The following is a 21,129-nucleotide window of genomic DNA, read 5'->3' as shown; positions in this document are numbered from 1 at the left end:
TCTATTAATAGGCCCACCCACCAAGATCAAAAAGGTAGTTTGATCACTGTTAGCAAGGAGTTATGTGGAAATAAGAATTGTTACAGGGAGAATTAGAAAACTGGTTTTATAGGAGCAGAGGGGAGAGAATTTGCCATCACTGCTCTGGCTGCTCAAACTTTATTAAAGTATTCATATGGCACTTTTGGACACTTAGCTTGGATGCCTCATTCTAGGCCAGTGCGAATTTTATGGCTCAGTTAGAAAACTTTGCAAAGAGAAAAAAAAGTTTTTAAATAATAATATGTGACATTAATATTCATGCTTATACAATCTTATGAAATCTGGGCTTGCTTGCTTGCTGGCCGGCCTGCCTTCCTTCTTTCCTTCCTTTCTTCCTTCCTTCCTTCCTTCCTTCCTTCCTTCCTTCCTTCCTTCCTTCCTTCCTTCCTTCCTTCCTTCCTTCCCTCCTTCCTCCCTTCCTTCCTTCCCTCCTCCCTCCCTCCCTTCCTTCCTTCCTTCCTTCCTTCCTTCCTTCCTTCCTTCCTTCCTTCCTTCCTTCCTTCCTTCCTTCTTTCCTTCCTTCCTTTCTTTTTTCTTCCAAGTGCCACCCACAGAATATTTATCTAGTGCCTTAACACTGTATTATAAAGAATTTAAAAAAAACAAAGCAAAACAAAACAAAAAAACGAGTTGCAAAGAGGCTTTTCTTCCCTACCAGATCATGAATGTCCTCCCTTATCCCAAGTGAAAGAGTTAAGTAGATGGGTCATCAAGTATGTCATCATAGTACTCTACTATTCTAATGGGTGAGGGTTAACTTTACTGATGAAAGAAACAGCCTGACAGACTCTAATGCTAGTGAAATAATGGAGTAGCTTGTCAGAGTGTATTGAGACATCTCTTTATCTAGAAGTCCTTAAGACAAGGTTAGTTCAATTTTGCTCAATATTCTGTTTGACTTAAGAGTTACTTACACCCATGCCTCAGCAGAAGTTGTCAGTCTCTATTAATATCAACACTTGTTCCTTCTTCTTCATTCCAAAGCCAGCTTAGTGACCTGTTAAGAAGATGGCACCACGATTGTAATGCAATGAATGGATGTGGGAGAAATGAGACAGACAGTGAGTAGCCACATGTCATTTATCTGCAGATGCTACTGACATCCTGTTTATCACTCTAGGCCTGCCTCCTTTCTTCACTTCCAATAACTTATTTCTACCATTTCTTTGGACATTCCTGTTTAGATATGTCACCATAATCTCAAACTCAATAATTTTCACTCCTAAACCAGCTTGCCTTCATGGGTTTCTTTTTATCCATGTTAAAAATACCATTAAGGCCCAAAGCCTCTGGGTTTTTTTGGATTTTTTTCTACTTTGCCTATTACAACAACCCATCTGCAAAGCCCTATTGACACTTCATTTGAAATATCATTTTTGTCCTCTTTCTTTCCATTCCAAAACCAACAATATTAATACAAATTTCAAATACCTTAAATCTTACCAGAGCTTCTTGACTTCCTTGTTCTCAGGTCCATTTTCCCCAAACACACCAGATTAAAATTTTAAGAACTCTAATCTCATCTGATTACTATTTAAAGGCATTTAATGAATTCTCCATGACCTGTGTGAGGAAGCGTGAAGAGGTATGTTTCAGTTTCCCTGAAGATACCACAGAAATGGTGGTTGTGTTGGGTACAGACTGTAGACTTGAAGTTGGCCAGGGAGTGCCTCCTATAGGGCATCCTGCAGATTCCCTGTTAGGGACCCCTAAGAGGCCAAAGGAGGCACAGAAGGCAATAGCAATTGGCTTGGAAGCCCATGCCTATCACTTTCCATTTGATCAGGATCCTCTGGATAGGATCACGGTTCTATAGGGTGCAGTCAACTACTCTTTTCCACAAGCTTTCTCCAGTTTCTATCTTATTAGGATCCTACACTCTTCAATTTAGACACATTAATCTACATCTTGTTTCTCCCACATTTCAGAGAGGGTACCAGTAGGTTCGCAGTGCAGAAGGACACAAAAGTTTCTTTCCTCTATTTTTTTTCAGTGATCATGATTCTTTCCCTTGCTGCAATTATATACTTCAGTTCTTCCTTTTTTCTTCTCACTCTTCTTCTCACATCCCTCCATGTCTCATAATCTACAAAACCCCTAAGTCTTTACTATGTGATCATTTCAATTAAAAAGTATAAAACCGTTGCACAGTGGTCTTAAATTTCTTTAGACTTTACCACAGATGTTGTCCATAGCAATGACCTGAAAAATACTAATACGTTATGAATGACTTCTCCTTTCTTCATTCTCAATATTTCTTAATTCACATATCCTTATTTGACTGTTTTAAGTAAGAAGTTTATCTTGCTCTTCCAATTATAGTCATTGAAGGCCTCTCTTCTTCTTTGACTTCTACAGAACAGATAAAGTATGCAATAAATATCTACTGATTGACTGTTCACAAATCAAGTCTCCTCATTGTGAGTTGTTGATATTGTCACTCCTCCTTGAGTAAACACATGGTTGTCTTTTAATATATTTTTAATGAGGTAAGTACATGGAATTTACTTAGGGCTTAGAGAGGCAAATCTAGGATCACTGAGCTTTCTTAGAGAGAGGGAGGTATATTTGTAACAAAAAGGCAACTATAGGAATGGAAAGAGAGTGGAGTAGTTTAAGGATTAAAACAAAAGATAATGAATACAAGGGTACAGATAAAAGAAATAAAAGAAGGGAAACAAACACAGAAAGGCTTTATCTAGGAGAAAGTGAAAGAAAGTGTGGAAGAACGGTTGGCGGTATAAGAGTTGTTAAATAAATCAAAATATTTTGTTTCCTGTCACAGGACCATTGTGTTCGGTCTTCTAAAGGTTTATGGTGCATTATAGGAGTTTGGTATTCTTTGTTTCTGCCAGAATTTGAGAATGTCTGTGAGGCTAAGTTGTGGGAAAAGTAAATTTGAGACAGCAGAGTTACTGTAGACCTTGATTTGGACCCTTGTAATGGTCTTGCCTCCTCCACTCTTTCTGTATTGATACTGCTAGTCTCTAGACCTTAAGTGAACAGCCTAAACAGCCATTCCACCATTCCTGTTTTTCATACCTTCTCACATTGGAGCAAAGTGCTCCATTCTGAAATGTTCTAGAAGGACCATGCTCTAAGTTGTCTTTGTTCTACAACTTTTATTCATCAGCTAATTTCGAAATTATTCTTCCTTTTTTGTGTGTGTGACTTGAAAACCAAATTTCTTTCTTTCTTTTTTTGCTTTCCTTCTTTCTTTTTTTTTTTTTTTTTTAAAGATAGAGTTTTGCTCTTGTCACCCAGGCTGGAGTGCAATGGTGCGATCTCGGCTCACTGCAACCTCTGCCTGCCGGGTTCAAGCGATTGTACTGTCTCAGCCTCCCCAGTAGCTGGGATTACGGGCACCCACCACCACACCCAGCTAATTTTGCATTTTTAGTAGAGATGCAGTTTCACCATGTTGGCCAGGGTGGTCTTGAACTCCTAACATCAGGTTATCCACCCGCCTCTGCCTCCCAAAGCGCTGGGATTACAGGCATGAGCCACTGCACCTGGCCCGAAACCAAATTTCTATTAACCGATGAATAGGTAAATAAAATGTGGTATTTCCATACATTGTAAACCTGCTGATAATGGAGATCTAATGCCATTCTTATTTTATTATGCCAGAGAGATCATTGGGAATTTTCCCTTCGATTTTGGAAACATGAGTATGACCTTTACTTGTCACACTTTCAAGGAACTAAGGACTAGATATCTGAATTTCTTCAGCACTCTCTTTAATTTCAGAACTGTTCTCCTCATTTCATGTGCCCCTGATTGGATTGTCGATCAAGTCACTCCATTTGTGTCCTATCTACAGGAGATACCCATACATTTAGCACAGTGATTGCTCTAAAGCATGAGCACATAACACAAGCAAGTCCGGACATCTTCCATAAGAGTGCTGTATGGACACTTTGAAAGAGTCGATCTATTCCTTTTATCTCAGAAGCTGTTAAGGTAAAATCTGAGGACTGCTAGAAGACATTTTTCCTAACTCAAGAAGAAAAGGTATCCATAGTAGGATAGGATGAAGCCAACACAGAGAAGCCTTGAAACATAGAACTGATTATGATGGAGATAAAAACAGAGGTGGAGATGGAGATGGAAATAGAGAAATGAGATAGAGGATTATAATGATATTGTTTGGACTCTGAATCCAGCCATGACAAACCTCAGATTTGTACTAAGTTATGTGTCAGTAAACTCCTATAGTTTTGTTTTGGCTTCAATTGCCATTAAATTGGATTTTTAACATTTAAAACCAAAAGAGTGCTCAATATTCAATCAGGCTGAGGAAATTTTGCTGATAGTACTTGTTTCTAGGAGTTTATCCACCCTAAGTTAAGTGTAATTTCCTGATTGTTGGCAAAAAAAAAAAAAAAAAAAAAAAAAAAAATTCATTTTTTTTTTGTAGTTCATGAATAAATAAACATGACATGGATGGATAAATGGTCATGGATAGTTTAATATAAAATAATTATGTAATAGGCTGAAATTTAAAGTGGTTCTTGAGAAGTAAAAGGCTGCTCCCATATCTAATGCATCAATTCTGACATTTAAAACAAAAACGCTTAAGTAATGCAATGCACTATTCATTAATTTGAAGAACATTTTTGCAGTCATCATTTGAAATATTTCTTTAGAACAAAGGATGAAAGATAAAATATGCTAGAAAAAAATAATTTTTTGTGTGTACAATCCACCATTTTCCTTCTTACAGAAAATTATTTACTGTGGTTCTTTATTTCAAAAGAAATTATTATTTCCATTTCAAAAGGAATTATACATACAGAAAAAAGTCACATGCCCCAAACCTAGTCAAATACATAATGCAAACAATCAGTATAACTTGGGAAAGAGATGTATTTATTTTTGGATTAACTACACGGAATAATATATTTCCTAATATTTTTATTCAATGTGCTCATTGATCACAATAATATTCTCCAGCTAGAAGTGCCTTTCTGGGCTTTTGCGTGCCCAGAGGATATTCTTGAACAATTAGGGGATTCTTCAAAAAGTGTCATATGTGGCAAGGAATCTAAATGTGTGCTCCTCAATCCACTTCTATCAGCAGTGTAGTGAGTAGATGTAGTATCCCGAACTTTCACCTGTGGTTTTCTCTTCTCTGTAGCATCCACTACTATCGATAGTTTTATCAAATCAGTTTAGTCTCTATAGCTATTTTAAAATGTGAAATAGGACTTAATGCATATTTCATCTTCTAGTCATTTTAACTTTAAAGATTTTTGAATTCACTTTCATGGCTGTATTGAAAATTTGTTCAATCAGTCCCCATTGGAAGAGTTGAGAGAGAAAATGGAGATGGTTTCCCTAAGGTAGTCATTTTTATGCTTTTTAGAGGCAGATAATTCTTTGATTAAAGCAATTTTCCCCCTTCCTTCCCAAAAAAAGTGAGTATGGAATCAGGAGTTTCAGGCTACCTAGGAACACCTTCTCTAGCACAGAGAATTGTGTTTAGACTCAGAACAGTACTCCCTCATAGACACTTTCCAAGGGCAAAATAGATTATCTTATGTACTAATGATGCTCATGGGTGTCTCTCAGGACATTTAGATGTCAGAAAGAAAAAAATATTTCCATGTAACATTTGCTGATAATGATAAGTTATTCTTTAAGAATTATCACATCAAATAGATAAAACTAGTTTGCCTGGGTAAGAAAAATAATGTGGAATCCTTTATGTTTCCTACTAAGAGCTTTCCATCTATTATTGTAGCCTTCAGGAGCACTGACCTTCCTTCTATTGACAGTTCTGGCAGAAAGCTAGGAAACCTGAATATAACTTTAAGCATCCCCAGAAATACATGAATTGTTATTACAAAGCAAAATAGTCACTTTAAAATTGAGGGTTGAATATGTCTGCACATTACTTGGATGAAAAGTTTTGAGTATATTTGCTTTGATGATTCCAGAATTTTTTATTTTAAGTTCTGGGATACATGTGCTGAATATGCAGGTTTGTTACATAGGTATACATATGCCATGGTGGTTTGCTGCACCTATCAACCCATCATCTGGGTTTTGGGCCCGCATGCATTACATATTTGTCCTAATGCTCTCCCTCCCCTTTCCCCCTACCCCCCAACAGGCCCCGGTGTGTGTGATGTTCCCCTCCTTGTGTCCATGAGTTTTGTAGGGCCCATTTTTCAACTTCCACTTATGAGTGAGAACATGCGGTGTTTGGTTTTCCGTTACTGTGTTAGTTTGCTGAGAATAATGGTTTCCAGCTTCATCCATGTCCCTAGAAAGGACATGAATTCATTCCTTTTTATAGTTGCATAGTATTCCATGGTGTATATATGCCACATTTTCTGTATCAAGTCTATCATTGATGGGCATTTAGGTTGGTTCCAAGTCTTTGCTATTGTGAATAGCACTGCAGTAAACATATGTGTGCATGTGTCTTTATAGTAGAATGATTTATAATCCTTTTGGTATATACCCAGTAGTGGGATTACTGGGTCAAATGGTATTTCTGGTTCTAGATCCTTGAGGAATCGCCACACTGTCTTCAACAATGGTTGAACTAATTTACACTCCCACCAACAGTGTAAAAGCATTCCTATTTCTTTGCATCCTCACCAGCATTTGTTGTTTCCATACATTTTAATGATCGCCATTCTAACTGGCGTGAGATGGTGTCTCATTGTGGTTTTGATTTGCATTTATCTAATGACCGGTGATAATTAGCTTTCTTCATGTTTCTTGGCCTCATAAATGTCTTCTTTTGAGAAGTGTCTGTTCATATCTGTTGCCCGCTTTTTGATGGGGTTGTTTATTTTTTTCTTGTAAAATTGTTTAAGTTCCTTGTAGATTCTGGATATTAGACTTTGTCAGATGGATAGATTACAAAAATTTTGGTGGCTTATTTTTGTTTCCATTCATTTCTTCTGCCAAAATTATGACCTCATTTAATTTGTTTGCACATTTATTTCTTCTGGAGACCCCATCTCGAAATCACCACCCTCATCTTTTCTCAGACCTCAGGGAATACTGGCCTCTGTAAGTCTTCTTAATTGCCTTGCTCTTGTCACTCCCTGGGTCTCTACATATGTTGTTCATGGAACAGCACATGCTTGGAATATTCTTTCCCTTCTTTATACTCTGTTAAATTCATAACCTCTGTAGTAGGCAGAATACTCCAATGATGTTCGCATCTTAGTCTCCAGAGCCTGTGAATGTGTACATGGTAAAGGATAATTACAATTGCAGATAGTATTACAGTTGCCAATCAACACATTAAAATAGGGAAAGTAGCCTGGATTATACAGCTGGGCCCAATTTAATCAGAAGGGTCCTTACAAATAGAAGAGGGAGGTAGAAGACGAGAGTCACAGGATGGTGTGACTATGGGAACAAGGCACAGAGAGAGATAATGTTGCTGGTGTTGAAGACGGAGGAAGGGGACCATGAGCCAAGGAATGAGGGCAGCTCCTGGAAGCTGGAAAAGACAGGGAAACAGATTCTCACCTAGAACCTCCAGGAAGGAATGCAGTCTTGCTGACACCTTGATTTTAGCCCAGGGACCTCAGTGTTGGAATTCAATGCGTGATCTTGACGTCAGAATTTGATACTATGGAATTGTAAACTAAAACATTTGTGTTGTCACGACCACTAAGTTTGTGCTCTTCACACAGTCACAATAGAAAACGATTACATCATCCTTCAGATTGGAAGTTAAAAATCACTTATTAATTTCTCCAGATATCCATGTTTCTCTGTTAGACCTTTTATTAGCACAGTACTTATTTTAAAAAACTTTGAAGTATGTAAAATAGCCATAACTAAAATTTAACTTAGGTGTTTATGGCTGTTTTTCCCTGCTAGTCTGTAAACCCCAAGAGTATAGTTCTTGTCTGAATGTGCTTTCCACAGTGTCAATAAATGTTTATTCAGGGATTGACTCTCCCCTTTCTCTTCCTTACATACATATGCTTCCAAAGGAAATCAGAGAAAATTGCCCAAACAAAATCCTCACAGGGCAAAGATCATCAGATTCCATATAGTAACCCATTTAATTCTCATAGTGCTTAACTTTCCTAGGTCATTAATTCTCAGAGTGTAATCCCCTGACCAAAGCATTAGTATTACCTGGGAACTACTAAATTAGGGGTGGATCCTAGGATTTGTATTTTAATAAGCTGTTTCTATGATCTGATGATGCACGCTGAAGTTTGAGAATTATTGCTTTAGTCCAGATTGTTGGGCCCCACACACAGCATTTCTGACTTAGGTGTGGAGTAGGGCCTAAGAATTTGCATTTCTAAAAATTCTAAGTGATTCTGATGCTGCTGTTCCTGGGACTTGACTTGGAGAATAACTGACCTAAACAACGTGTAGGCCAGGGGACTTCTAGTGGAATTTGGTTAACAAAATCTCACAGCTTATAGGTTTTTTATGACTTACCACTTTGTGGTTTATGTGTCATCCTAAACCAGAAGTCTGTATTTATTTTTAGAGCAAGATTATTATGGCCATTTATGAAATCCAGCTTACGTCTATATTACAGCAAATGGCAGTTAGGTTGAGCAATCCAGTTAATATATCTAAGACTATTTAGTTTTTAATCGTACATATTTAAGATTGCATGATTTTCTGAAACAACAGTCTTTGCAAAAATGGATTAAAAGTGATTGTAAACCAGTTTGCTTTGCTCTACAACCTACAACCTACTGTATGATTATTTTCCTAAAAATGAATGTGAAATTTCCCGATGTTATTATATTCTGACAAAGTGACAATTGCTCATAAAATATTTAATAATGTGCTTTAAAAACTAGGAAAAATAACTTGCAGAACATATATTACATTTTAAATAATGATTTGGTTTAATGCAAGATTGATGATGTATGGAGTTTATAAATCGTTTTGAAATCAGCCTTCACTCGAATGTTTCTGTAACTAAGAATGATTATGTCACCACTCTTGTGGAGGGAGGGTTCTCATGGAAAGTTAAGTTATTGTCTTAAATCAATATGCCCGGCGCTTGTGACACTGATAAGGCGACACACTTCAACACACACAGTGACAAATGGTGGCCTCTTAAGCTGATTTCAAGGTGCAAATAGAATCTGCTTTTTATCCATTTGCCTTCTGTAGAGAACAAATTCTTACATTTCACAGTTGAGGGATACAACACTTGAAGTATCAATGACCTGGGACAGGTATCACATTGCTTTCCATTCTCTTATAATAGATTCCATTATTAAAAGAAGATAAGGATGAGAGCCAAAGAGGGGAACACACCTCCAGGGGAAGCTGAAAGCCAGAAGACAGAAAGCAGATGGAGGGAGAATGAAAACATAACGAGGCATGAAAATTCTAGGGAGTGAGAGGACTTAGTTGACAAATTTGAGCATTTTGAAACAACTAGCAGTTGGTTTATGGTGACTGTAATGAGGTAATTAAGAAGGGAAATAAGGATAGGTTTATTTAAAACTACGTAAGTTAAAATGAGGCAATTATTAACGTGAGAAAATATAAACATAATAAAATATCTGTCTCTAATGAACAATATTCACTGAGTTACATTAATGTATAATGTGATTTTCTATAACTGAAATAATGATATAATTAAACTGGGTAGGAAGAGACAGGGAAATGGTCATGTGCAATGAGGCTGCATCTACCGTAACAGGAAGTACACAGTTGGTATCCAAAAATTACAAATTTAGAAATAGCAGCATAAACCATTTATTTAGAAATATGAAAATAAGTACAATGACATAACCAAGAATAACTACACAGCTAAAAGTGTTAAAAGTGATTTCTTTCCAAAACAGAAATAGTGTGGGGGTGGGGCAGAGTTGAGATGCTTTTTATAATAACCCCTTTTAAATATGTTCATGTATTACTAATAAAATGAAACAGGTAACACCTAAAAAGACAGACTATGATGATTTTTTCTGACAATTTAAAAAGTGATTTACAAATTTATTCCATTTTCATTTTGAAGAAGTATTTCATCTGTAAATTAAAATACATATATATCATCAGCAAGACGACTCAATTGGATATCTTTAGCATTTGGGTGTTGAGTTCTAGTTCTGCCTCACAGAGTTGCATGAGCTTAGGCAGGTCATGTCATCTTCTGTGAACTTTAGTTTCGAGTTACTGTGAGAACTTAATATGATTATGTCTTAATTTAGGAGGTGCTTGACACATTATTTCTTGCACAACTTCTCAGCAACATTAGCCCCAACTTTATTCTTTTCTTCATGTTCATAGTGTCTATTTTATCACAATCTTTGGCATTTGTTTCTATCACTATGACCACACCTTCTCAGTTTCTTTTGATGGTTTCTCCTACTGGAAGCACTTTCCTAGAGACCCATCATTCTACAGCTTCACACCAGATGACTACAATTATTTTCCTGGCGTGAACAGCCACATGCAAACAACTCCTACATTCATATTTCCAGCACAGATCATGCCTGTGACTTCCAGACCTGTATGTCTAACTGCCTTGTTGACATCCTCTTTGGGATTATTCAGGTGTGCTTCAAACTCAACCTATCTAAACCCAAACTCATAATCCATTTCCTCCAAATTTTTTCTTCCACTGTTCCTTAATTTCATGAATAGCACCTTCATCCTTCCAGTTGTACACCCAGAAATCTAGGAGTTCCTTGACATCTCCTGCATTGACAGTTAAATCCTGCTCACACCCAAAATGCAATCCATCAACATAGACTGTGGATTTTACATACTAAATATCTCTCAAATTGGCCTCTCCTCTCTTCTTCCACCACCACTATAAACACAGTCTAATTCATGCCATAATCGTTTCACACTTACGCCATAAAAGTTTTTCAACTATTCTTCCCCTATCCATTCTCACATCCTATAATCCATTTTCCATAGAGAATCCTGAATTGTTGGCCTTTTATCACTGTCCCTTCCTCTGGCATATCACGAATTTTCAATGCATATTTTTTTAAATAAATGCCTACTTGCCTGAGGTCTATTTAAGTAGTTTTGAATGTCAAATAAAATAATGTAAGCGCTGTAAATGAAATACTGTAAATGAAATATTGTGAAGCAGGATTTACAATGTTTGGGAATATTGACTTTGATACCTTAGAAGTAAATTCCATTAAGTGTAAAAAGCTCTACCACCTTTTAAGGGAAAATAAATTAGATTCAAATAGATAGAAAAGCAGGGAGAAAGATGAGATGTTTGAATAGAAGAAGGTCAACGTTTTGACCCTTGCTATTTGTATCAGTGTGTTTGTTTTTTTGCTTTTTGTGGCATCTATTTTTTCCTCTATTTCTTTGGATTTCTGGGACAGCTAGTGATTTAAGACATTTGATGTCAAGGTAAAAATTATCATTTGTGATAAAAGAGGGAATATGTTTATTAGTTTCACTTTGGAAGGGATTACAATTCAACCACACATTAATGAGTTAGCAAAATGGTCAGAATACATAGTGTAAGGACCAATTTGAAAGCATAAGAAAACAGAAAGAGAAGCCACATATGAAAGAGGTCAGGGGGTGAGAACTGGCCATGTGAGACAAGGGCAAGGAAGAATCTCAGAGCCTGGTTGTACCAGGTGACTGCAAACCACTGCTCCATGTGGGGGCAGAGTCTGGGGGACCCACTTGAAAGCAGAGTTGTGAGGACTGTGAAACAATTATTTTCTTATGCTTTACACTGAACAGACCTGGAATATTCTACTTTTCAAGGAAAGCAGGTTGTGGAAAATGTGTGTGGAAGTTTGAAGGAAAGCCACAAACATGAGTAAATGCTGAGAACGTTAAATCTGTGTGGATTACTTTCACACAAAAATCCTGAGAAAGTGTAGAAAAAGGAAGACCAAGTCTTTTGTAGCTAAACCTCCCTTTTGGTGCAAATGTAGAATTTCGGTTAGATTTCACAAGGAATGTCTAAAATCACATCTAAAATCCCTAAAGAAGCATTGCTTCCAAGTCATAGTCTGGCAAATTGTATGGGTTGGTTTAGGCCTGTAGCTTTGCTGAGGGACTTCATGGAAGGATTGAACACTACAACCCCTCACTGTGAATGAAGAGCTTCTATTACAGGCATAAGGCAGGTGTTCAGCATGGCACCTGTATATGAAGCATCAGGCAGTTGATAATATAGAGTGTGAGATTCTCATTGTTCATTTTGCTGGTACCATTTGAAAGGCATGGCTAAGAAACTTAGTGTTTTGGTTAGTCATTCTGTGGATCCAGAGAATCCAAGAAAATATATTAGTCACAGACAAAAGTTTTGGCCAGAATCTGACTTTTCATGATATCTCTCTTCATGCTAGTATATTATATTGACTAGGATTGGCTAAAGGGTAGAAAAGTTGTGACTTTCTTTGCAGGGCTACACAGGGAGCTTCTGAGCAGAGACATAGGATAACGTGAAAAAGATGAGGGAGTGTATGTGTAATGAGTGATGTGAAATGAGTGGTTGAGGTGAGGCTCCTCATTTCTTTTTTAATTTTTAATCTCTACTTCAATCATACTTTTCAGTTTTTTACACTATGGCAGAATAAAATATGACTTCTTATTCAGATTTTGCAGCTATTCCTCTGTCTTATCAGTTTTCTTATTCTATTAAATTTCTGATAAGTAGAATCCAACACAACCCCCATCTGCAGGACATGGTGATCTGTGATGTTACAGTCGGACTTAGAGAAAGCTATGTCCTTTATAATGGAAGGCCACGCTGTCACGTAGGACACGTGGAGCAGAGAGCAAGAAGGATGATCCATCCCTGGGACCCAGATACTATTCTGTGCTTTTTGGACCCCTGTTTTCTTTCTTGGGGTTACAAGTGGCCATCTTCTGTGGTCACATGGAAAAAGCTGCCAGCAGCAAGAAGTAAAAAGACCATCGTGCAGAGAAAAGAGACAGACAGACAACCTGGGGAGTAAGAGATACTGTTAAAGAGAGAATATGAATGCAGATTCAGTCATGCCTGAAGGCATCATTTCTGGCCTTCAGTTAGTAAAAGAAATGTCGTGACAGCTTTTCTTACTAAACACATACTCATGTAGTATCTGTGAAATTAAAAATTGACTAAGGTGTTAATTCATAGAGGGCTTCACAGTGCCCTAGAGTTTGTTTGCTCCAGCTCATATTTCACATTTTGTCTTTCATTATACTTTGCAGAGGTTCTGTGTTATTCTTTTAGACATCTTGTAAGGAAGAGACTTACTGGATCTCTAGTTAGTATTTTGTGACCTAGAACTGCTACTTAAGAAGGAATGATCCTATGTCATTCCTCTTGTAGCTTAAATGTAGTTTTCATTGACTTACGGCTTTTAAAAGTCTGCAGTGCAGACTGTGTTTGTTACAGACTTAACCTTTCTGCCATCTTGTTGCCTGACTCTCAGATAGGTGATTTGGCTGTAGTATTGCCAACCCACGGTTCTCCAGGACTGGTTCAACTGGAAGGCCAATTATTCTAATCCTTTCTCATAGCTCTGTGTGATGATCCCCAAAGCTGTCCATTTGGCCAACAAGGAAAATCTACCTATACAACAGACACCCTTTAGTATGTAAGTAGAACCATCAATATATTATTTAACATAGACACACAGTCTGTATTAGTCAAGGTTCTCTTGGTTACAATTCAAATGAATTTAAGCAAAAAAGTAATTTATTGGTTCACTTAACTAGGAAGTCCAGAAATGATGCCTTCAGGCATGACTGAATCTGCATTCATATTCTCTCTTTAACAGTATCTCTTACTCCCCAGGTTGGTTGTCCGTCTCTTTTCTCTGCACGATGGTCTCTTTACTTCTTGCTGCTGGCAACTTTTTCCATGTGGCCAGAGAAGATGGCCACTTGTAAACCCAACTATACAATGTCTCACCTTGACAACAGGCAGAAAGAAAGCAGCACTCTTCTCTGTAGCTCTGTATCAATCTGAGACAAGACTCTTATTGACATTACATGCAGCATGTGCTTATGTTTGTTCTACTCAGTATATTCAGGGGAATGGAGTACTGTGAGAGACTAGGCCTAGGCCATCGGCTCAGTCCAGTTACAGAGGTAAAGAAGCAAAATTGATACCCCATCAAAAGCATATAGAATGGAGGAAGTATTTTTTTAAAAAAATTCAGAGGATAGGAGAAGGCAAGTGTGCTACATAATAGAAATTATGATTGCTATAGTTTGGCACATAAGTTGTCTCCTGTTAGTAACTCTTCTGAAGTTGAATACTGCTATGGTCTAAATGTTTTTGTCCTTCCAAAATTCATATGTTGAAACCTAATCCCCAATGTTATGTGTTAGAGTGCAGGGCTTTTGAGAGGTGATTAAGTCATGAGAGAAGAACCCTCATGAACGAAATTAGCGCCATTATGAAAGAGACTGCAGAGAGCTAGCTAGCTCCTTTCATTATGGGTTATAATGGTTATAATGGAAAGGTGTCCATCTATGAAGAAGCAGGTCCTCTCCAGACACTGAATCAGCTAGTGCCTTGATCTTGGATTTCCTAGCCTCCAGAACTGTGAGAAATAAATTTCTGTTATTTATAAGCCACCCAGCCTAAGGTATTTTGTAATAGCAGCCCAAATGAACCAAGGCAAATGCTAAAATCCCATAAGCTATCTGACAACCATTATCCTATTGTGTTTGATTAGGGATATTTGGATGGCTGAGAAGAGAAAGAATATCTGGACTATAAAATCAAAGTTGATATTTTATCATTTAGCTTCAGTTTTCTGTCACAGGATATTTTTTTCTGACCTTCGGATTTCAGAAGGTACTACATTGTTATACTGTTATCTGCTGTAAGATGATTATTAAATATCAAAGTCAGAGATTTTTGTTTTGTAAATTCATGCCCTCCAAATGTAATTTTAGATATTTTACCAGGCAAAGGAATAAACTCCACTAAATAACATAAAATCTTAAAAATTTTTCATACATTTTTTGTGTTGTGGTCTTATTAAAATTCATATTTCCTTTTATAAGAACTGAAGATAAACCCAGAGGAGAACAATTCAGTACATTAATATTCCATGAATACTGGGGATCAGTAAATCTAGCAATTTTCTTTCAACTACGTGCTAGGATTGGAATAATATCATGTAGAAAAGACAATTATTTGGTTTATACTTGTAACTCATGAAAATACGTACATTACAAGCTTGGCAAACTACATTTTCCGATTTCTCAAAAATATGTTTAGAAATGAATTCAAAAGGACATCAGTGGAAAAATAGAGGAAATACTCTTACTTTGTGAAAAACAGGAGATAAATGATAATTCTAAAATGTCATAGTGCCACATTACCAAAATCTCTTTCATGCCTCTTATTCACATGCCCCAGTGAATGCATCTATATAAAGTTTCTTGGAAGTTGGAGATCTGAGAATCAGATGTAATGTCGTTCTAAAATAATCCAGGAGCTGGCTGAGTCTGCTTAAATTTTGTTTTATTTTAGTTTGTTTTTCAGAGAGGATGACTTGAATTTTTTTATTGCCTCCCTTTTAGGAGATAAAAACCAAGCATGCTTTTTGGAGCTGCAGTAACAAAATTAACCATATATCAGAAACATTACGGTCTTAGATTTTCTGTTGCCATTCTTAGAACATGGCTATGCAATGTAATAATTGTGATTTTAGTTCCTCACACTAATTACAACTTTTAGGTGTACATTACATTGCAGTTCTAATTAATTGAGAGAATACTGGGTAGAAGAGTTTTTACCATACTAACTTTGGTCGTCAGTTAGAATTAAAGAGAAAAGGAAACAGGCAGACAAACTTCCTGAATGATTACAGAAAGTGATATCTGAGTAATAAATGTCAGATCAGGCTCTATTAGACCAAACAAATCCATAAATTAGGGAATTATCTAAAAAATTCAAACTGGACTTTATATAAATGGAATTTGGGGTTCGAATTTCTCCAATCAAAGTTGCACTCTGATCTGTACTGCCTGACATCATCAGACTGAGTTCACTCCACCTTGTGCTCTGTGGCCCTGACAGAAAGGGCGCTCTGAGGACACATATTCTCATTCAGTATTTCACACTCCATGATGATGGTCTCATCACTGTAAAAAGCTTAATGGTGGCTGCAAGAAAAGGCACCATAAAATGCATGTCAGCCCCTTGGGTTGCTAAATTTACTGAATTTGGAATATAGAAAAAGGTTCTTCCCACTTCCATATACGGAAAAAAAACAGAGAATGGCCAAAAAAAGAAAAAAAAAAAAAGAAAAGAAAAAGGAAAATAATAAGGTCAGGGAATATAAAAAGGGAAAAGTTCCTACAGAATTATCTAGGACGAAAGCTGCCCTGACTGATTGAAGGATCCTGTGGCTGGGAAAGGGAGAATAGCATTCCACATGTTCAAGACCCAGCACAATAATGATTGGTCTTCTGTCAGTTGATAGAGATCTTGAGCCCAAGACATCAAATCTATTAGACCAGGAACTCTATACTTCTCAAATGACTGTCTGCCCTTCTTTTCCCTCCTGCTACTTTACCAAATTTTGCAGTACTATGCCAAAGATTAAATTCCCTTGGATCAACATGGAATAATCAGCTAACATTTTTTCAAGCAATTACTAAGATCTTCAACTTTTTTTAAAACATCAATTTTGCCAGAAAATTTTGGAAAAAGTTAAATAACTACATAATATACAACATAATATATTCTGTGAATCTGTAAGGTTCAACCTTGAGACTAGAAAGATGGTTTCCTTCTATAGGTGTGTCACTTCTGGTAAACCTCAGCATGCTCTGGAGTGCACCTTAATTCTCTGACCATAAGAGATGTATTAATGAATAAATTGAGAAGCACTGCGAAAAAGACACGTAAAATCCTTCAGTTCTACTTTTACAGATAGTTATACACTTTTGTCTCTAATTCTCGTAACAAATGGGGCATTTCATGTTTGAAAGATCCACTGGAAATCTATACTTGCATATCCTCACTTAGAAATAAGTAAGTCCTAATAATGCCTTATCTATCTAGTCAACTTCAGATGTTCTTACTTGAGATATTTCATATATATATACTAAGATAAGATAAAAGAAAAATAGTTTTCAACAATAACTAGGGATGGTTTATTCTTCAGTAGTTTTGTTTTGAAAGGATTTTAAATTTACAGAAGAATTGCAAAAATAGAGCAGACAGTTCTCATATACTCTTTGTCTGATTTCCCTAATGGTATCATTTTCATATTCATGGTACATTTATCAAAACTAAGAAATTAGCATTGTTATAATACTATTAAACTACAGACTTCATTCAGATTTCCCAAGTTATTTCCACCTTTTTTCTGTTCCTGGATCTAACTGCATTCTTGCATTTTTACTTTCCTCTTATTCTTTTCAAATACTACAATAGATACAGCATTACTATTTTTAATAGCTTTGCTCTGTCAGGATCATCAAAGGCAACTAATAGCTTCATAGTTTTTTTAAAAAAATACTGTTAAACTTCTGCATTAAATCTGCTGGCTGCTTTAAAGCAATAAGAAATGTACTGTGTGGAATTTTAAGCTTAAGCATCAGGAAAATGGGTTAAAAACTACAACCATTTCTAGACACCTACAATCTCCTTCCTTCTAGCAAAATCCTTTTCAGCTAGGAACTGATTTTCTGATAGGCTAGATTTGATTGATTTCAGAAAAGCTCAGAACTTTTTGTTAGGAATTTTCCGGCTCACTTACAGCTCAAACTCCCACTCTCTTATGGCACAGATAAATTTTGAGTCACTTTGAGGCAAAGACTTGTTCTTACTCACTTTTGTATCCTGAACATTACCTTAAACTTGATAAATATTTGTTGAATTAATGAACATAGGAAATTTCCTAGAATCTTCAAGTTGGAGTGAATTTGAAAAAACTTGACACTTCCAGGTTAATTAGACTCCAGAGCCTTCACCTTTGACTGCCTTTGGGATGTTTTGGTGTAGATAGTGTCAAAGAGGTTGATAGGTGATGTGTTATAGACAGCTTCATGGAAATGTCATGAACCTGTGTAGAATACTGCCAGAAAACTTGCCAACTTTTAAATATCTAATGTTTCTTTTCTAAGAGAACTAACAAGAGCCCTTTTCTTCTCATAAATGTGCAATCAACAGATTATAGAGAAATATGTCCATAGCACAATGATAAACATCAAATGAAGTATTAGTCATATCCTGCTTGGGTATAAGCAATTTTCTAATAATAAAGCTATCATTCAAAGAGCAATAATTCTAGGGTTCTAAATACTGACATGTGAAGTGGACCAGGGCAGGAATGTGCTCAGTGATTACCCTACTGGTCTCAACATATTACTGTTTTGCCACAATTCAAATTTAAATCTTGACGGCCTGGGTTTTTTTGTCATCTTTCTGTCTGAGTTCTTGAACCCTTACTGATAGACTGGGATAAATGTATGTGTATGGCTGCTTAACATTACATGTCAAGTGGTTTATGTGTTTTGTGAGTTTTTGTTAATAATCTACATTACCAAAAGAATTTGGAATGCCTAAGGGACTTGAAAGTCTGAATAGGTTGTTAAGGCTAATTCTTAAATGTGGTGGGTATTAGATTTTGTAAATCTATTTTATCCAGGCAAAATTTTAGCTGTGTCATTATATGGTATGGGACTCTGCTGTGATCTGAATGCATCCCCCAAAATTCATATGTTGGAAACTTACTCCCCAGTGCAACAATGTTGGGAGGTGGGGCATTTGGGAGAGTGCTTAGGTAATGAGGACTCCACCTTGATGAATTAATGCTGCTATAAAAACGGTTTGCTGTAGTGGGTTCTCTCTCTTCCACTTTTCTGCTATGTGAGAACATAGCAAGTAGGCCCACACAAGATGCCAGCACCTTGATCTTGGACTTCTCTGCCTCCAGAGCTGTGAGAGAATAAATTTCTCTTTTTTATAAATTAGCCAATCTCAGATATTCTACTACAGCAGCACAAAATGGACTAAGATAGATTCCTATGTCCTACATTTCCCAGAACACTAAAAAGAGAGCCCTGAGAGAGGGACCATGAGTAAATATTTGCTACTTAAAAGATTGGAGTGATGGTTGTTATTGTAAAACTCTAGGATGTGCAAATAGCCAGTGCCATTATCTCTACCCTGTTAGATGATCTGAGGGAGATTCTACCTGGGATTAGTCAGTAAATGGTGAGTGATCTAGTTTATTCACAATAAGATGTTAATAAGCATTGTTTATTTGATTGGGTTTCTTTGATAGGATTTGAAGGATAATTGGGCATAATTTAGATCACGGAGAGCAAAGTTTTTCTGTAAAGAACTAGATAGTAAATTCCTTCAGCATTGTGGGTCTGTCTATCCTACTCAACTCTACCTTTGTATCTTGAAAACAGATATAGACACTATGTAAACAACTAGGTGTGATAGTGTCCCAATAAAAACTTTATTTATAAAAACTGGCGAATGGGGTTACATTTGGCCCCTGGGCCATAGTTTAACAACTTGGTTTAAAGTCACAAAATGTCTTTCCTAAGGCAAACTCACATTTAGAACAAAATCATACAGATTTAGATTCCTTAGAATTACACTGATGCTAATCAGACCTTGCAGCATTGCTCTGTATTAACTGCCTTCAGGATCTTTTCCCTCAGAATGAGACACAAGTCAGGTATTTGTAGATGGACTCCTGACATACAATAAGCATACTGAATTTGAGAAAGGGGTCTATTTTGGCTCAGGACATAAGTAACTCCATAGCAATTATTGCCATTATAGACAGCTGATTTGTGGTAATGATTAATTCAAATAATCATTTTATTTAAAAATTCACTTGGAAACTGTGAAAAGTCAAACCAATTTCACAAAAAATTGGATATGAGAAATTGGTTTCTACTATATAAAATTTTTGCTAAATATGGGGTTAATCAGATAGCCATTTATGTCTCATTTCTCACCTGTCTTAGTGAAATGCACCTTAGTTTTACTTAGAAAGCACAATCAAGTCAACCTGTTGCACTATCTTTGCCTACTTGCATTTCATTTCTTCCTTGCTTTGACATTTATTAGATGCCTATTTGAGGAGGAGGAAGAGGAGGTTAAAACTATGAAGCATATGCAAATCAGCCACCTTTAAGTGCAGTAATTAAAGATGATAGTTTATATATATTAATATAGTCACTGGCCCTGTTCTTGCTTTTCAAGTGCTGTGAAATGCGTGGGTTGGATAGAGTTGAGACTTCCTCACATAGGTTCCAGCACCTTTCAGGCAACTGCTATTAGTAGGCAATTACTTGATGGTTTCTGTTAATCAGTCGGGTCAGGTTTAACTTGAAGTCGCTTACTCTTATGCTGTGTCTCATAACAGTCGGCATTTGGTATCAATTGCTAAAACGTCTTTTCTTCCTCTGGCAGCAATTGAAATTAATTTGGTGTTCTTCTTGCTGGCTTATCCTTGTGAAACATTATTTCTTCTTAGTTCTTGACATATTGGTTGCTTGATGCATAACTTGCACTTAAAGTCTTCCTCTAGCAGGGCAGCCAACCTAATTCCCATGAAGACAATGGCCCAGCAGGCAACCCAGGCTGTCACAGCAGCAGACACGGAACCCAAACCCAGGTCAGCTGCTCCTTTGCCCTCTTTCTCCTTCTCCATCTGCCTATTTAGAGTGAGACTCTAAAAAGGCTCTTGTGCAAACTTCAACTTATATTAAGAAGATATACACTGTGGTAGGAAAACGAGAGGCTTTGGGTTTAGATAGCCCCTTTTTCACACTTTGATTCCACCCCTTACTTGTATGACCTGGGACAAGACATTTAATCTCTCGGTATCTAGTGACTTCATCTGTAAAACAAGAAACTCATTTCAACACCATATATACATACATATGTATTACCTGTCATATGCCAGACACATAGTAAGTTAGTAAGTGCTTCAAAAATTCCTTCTTGGAAGGAAATGTCCTTTCTACAGCCTCAACCCAAAATGAATGGTTGTGATTTTTTGGAGGTAAGTCTTTTTAAAGCTCCCCTGAGTCAAATAGCCTAGCTGAATGAAGGAACAGCCTTCTCAGGGCCCTGTAGGACTGTCACGAGCAATGATTTATGGCTGTGACAGCGAGCGCTCATGTCTGAAACCA

Source organism: Chlorocebus sabaeus, chromosome 21 (genome assembly GCF_047675955.1).
Source record: "Chlorocebus sabaeus isolate Y175 chromosome 21, mChlSab1.0.hap1, whole genome shotgun sequence".
Lineage (NCBI taxonomy): Eukaryota > Metazoa > Chordata > Mammalia > Primates > Cercopithecidae > Chlorocebus > Chlorocebus sabaeus.
This window is presented reverse-complemented; position numbering follows the sequence as displayed.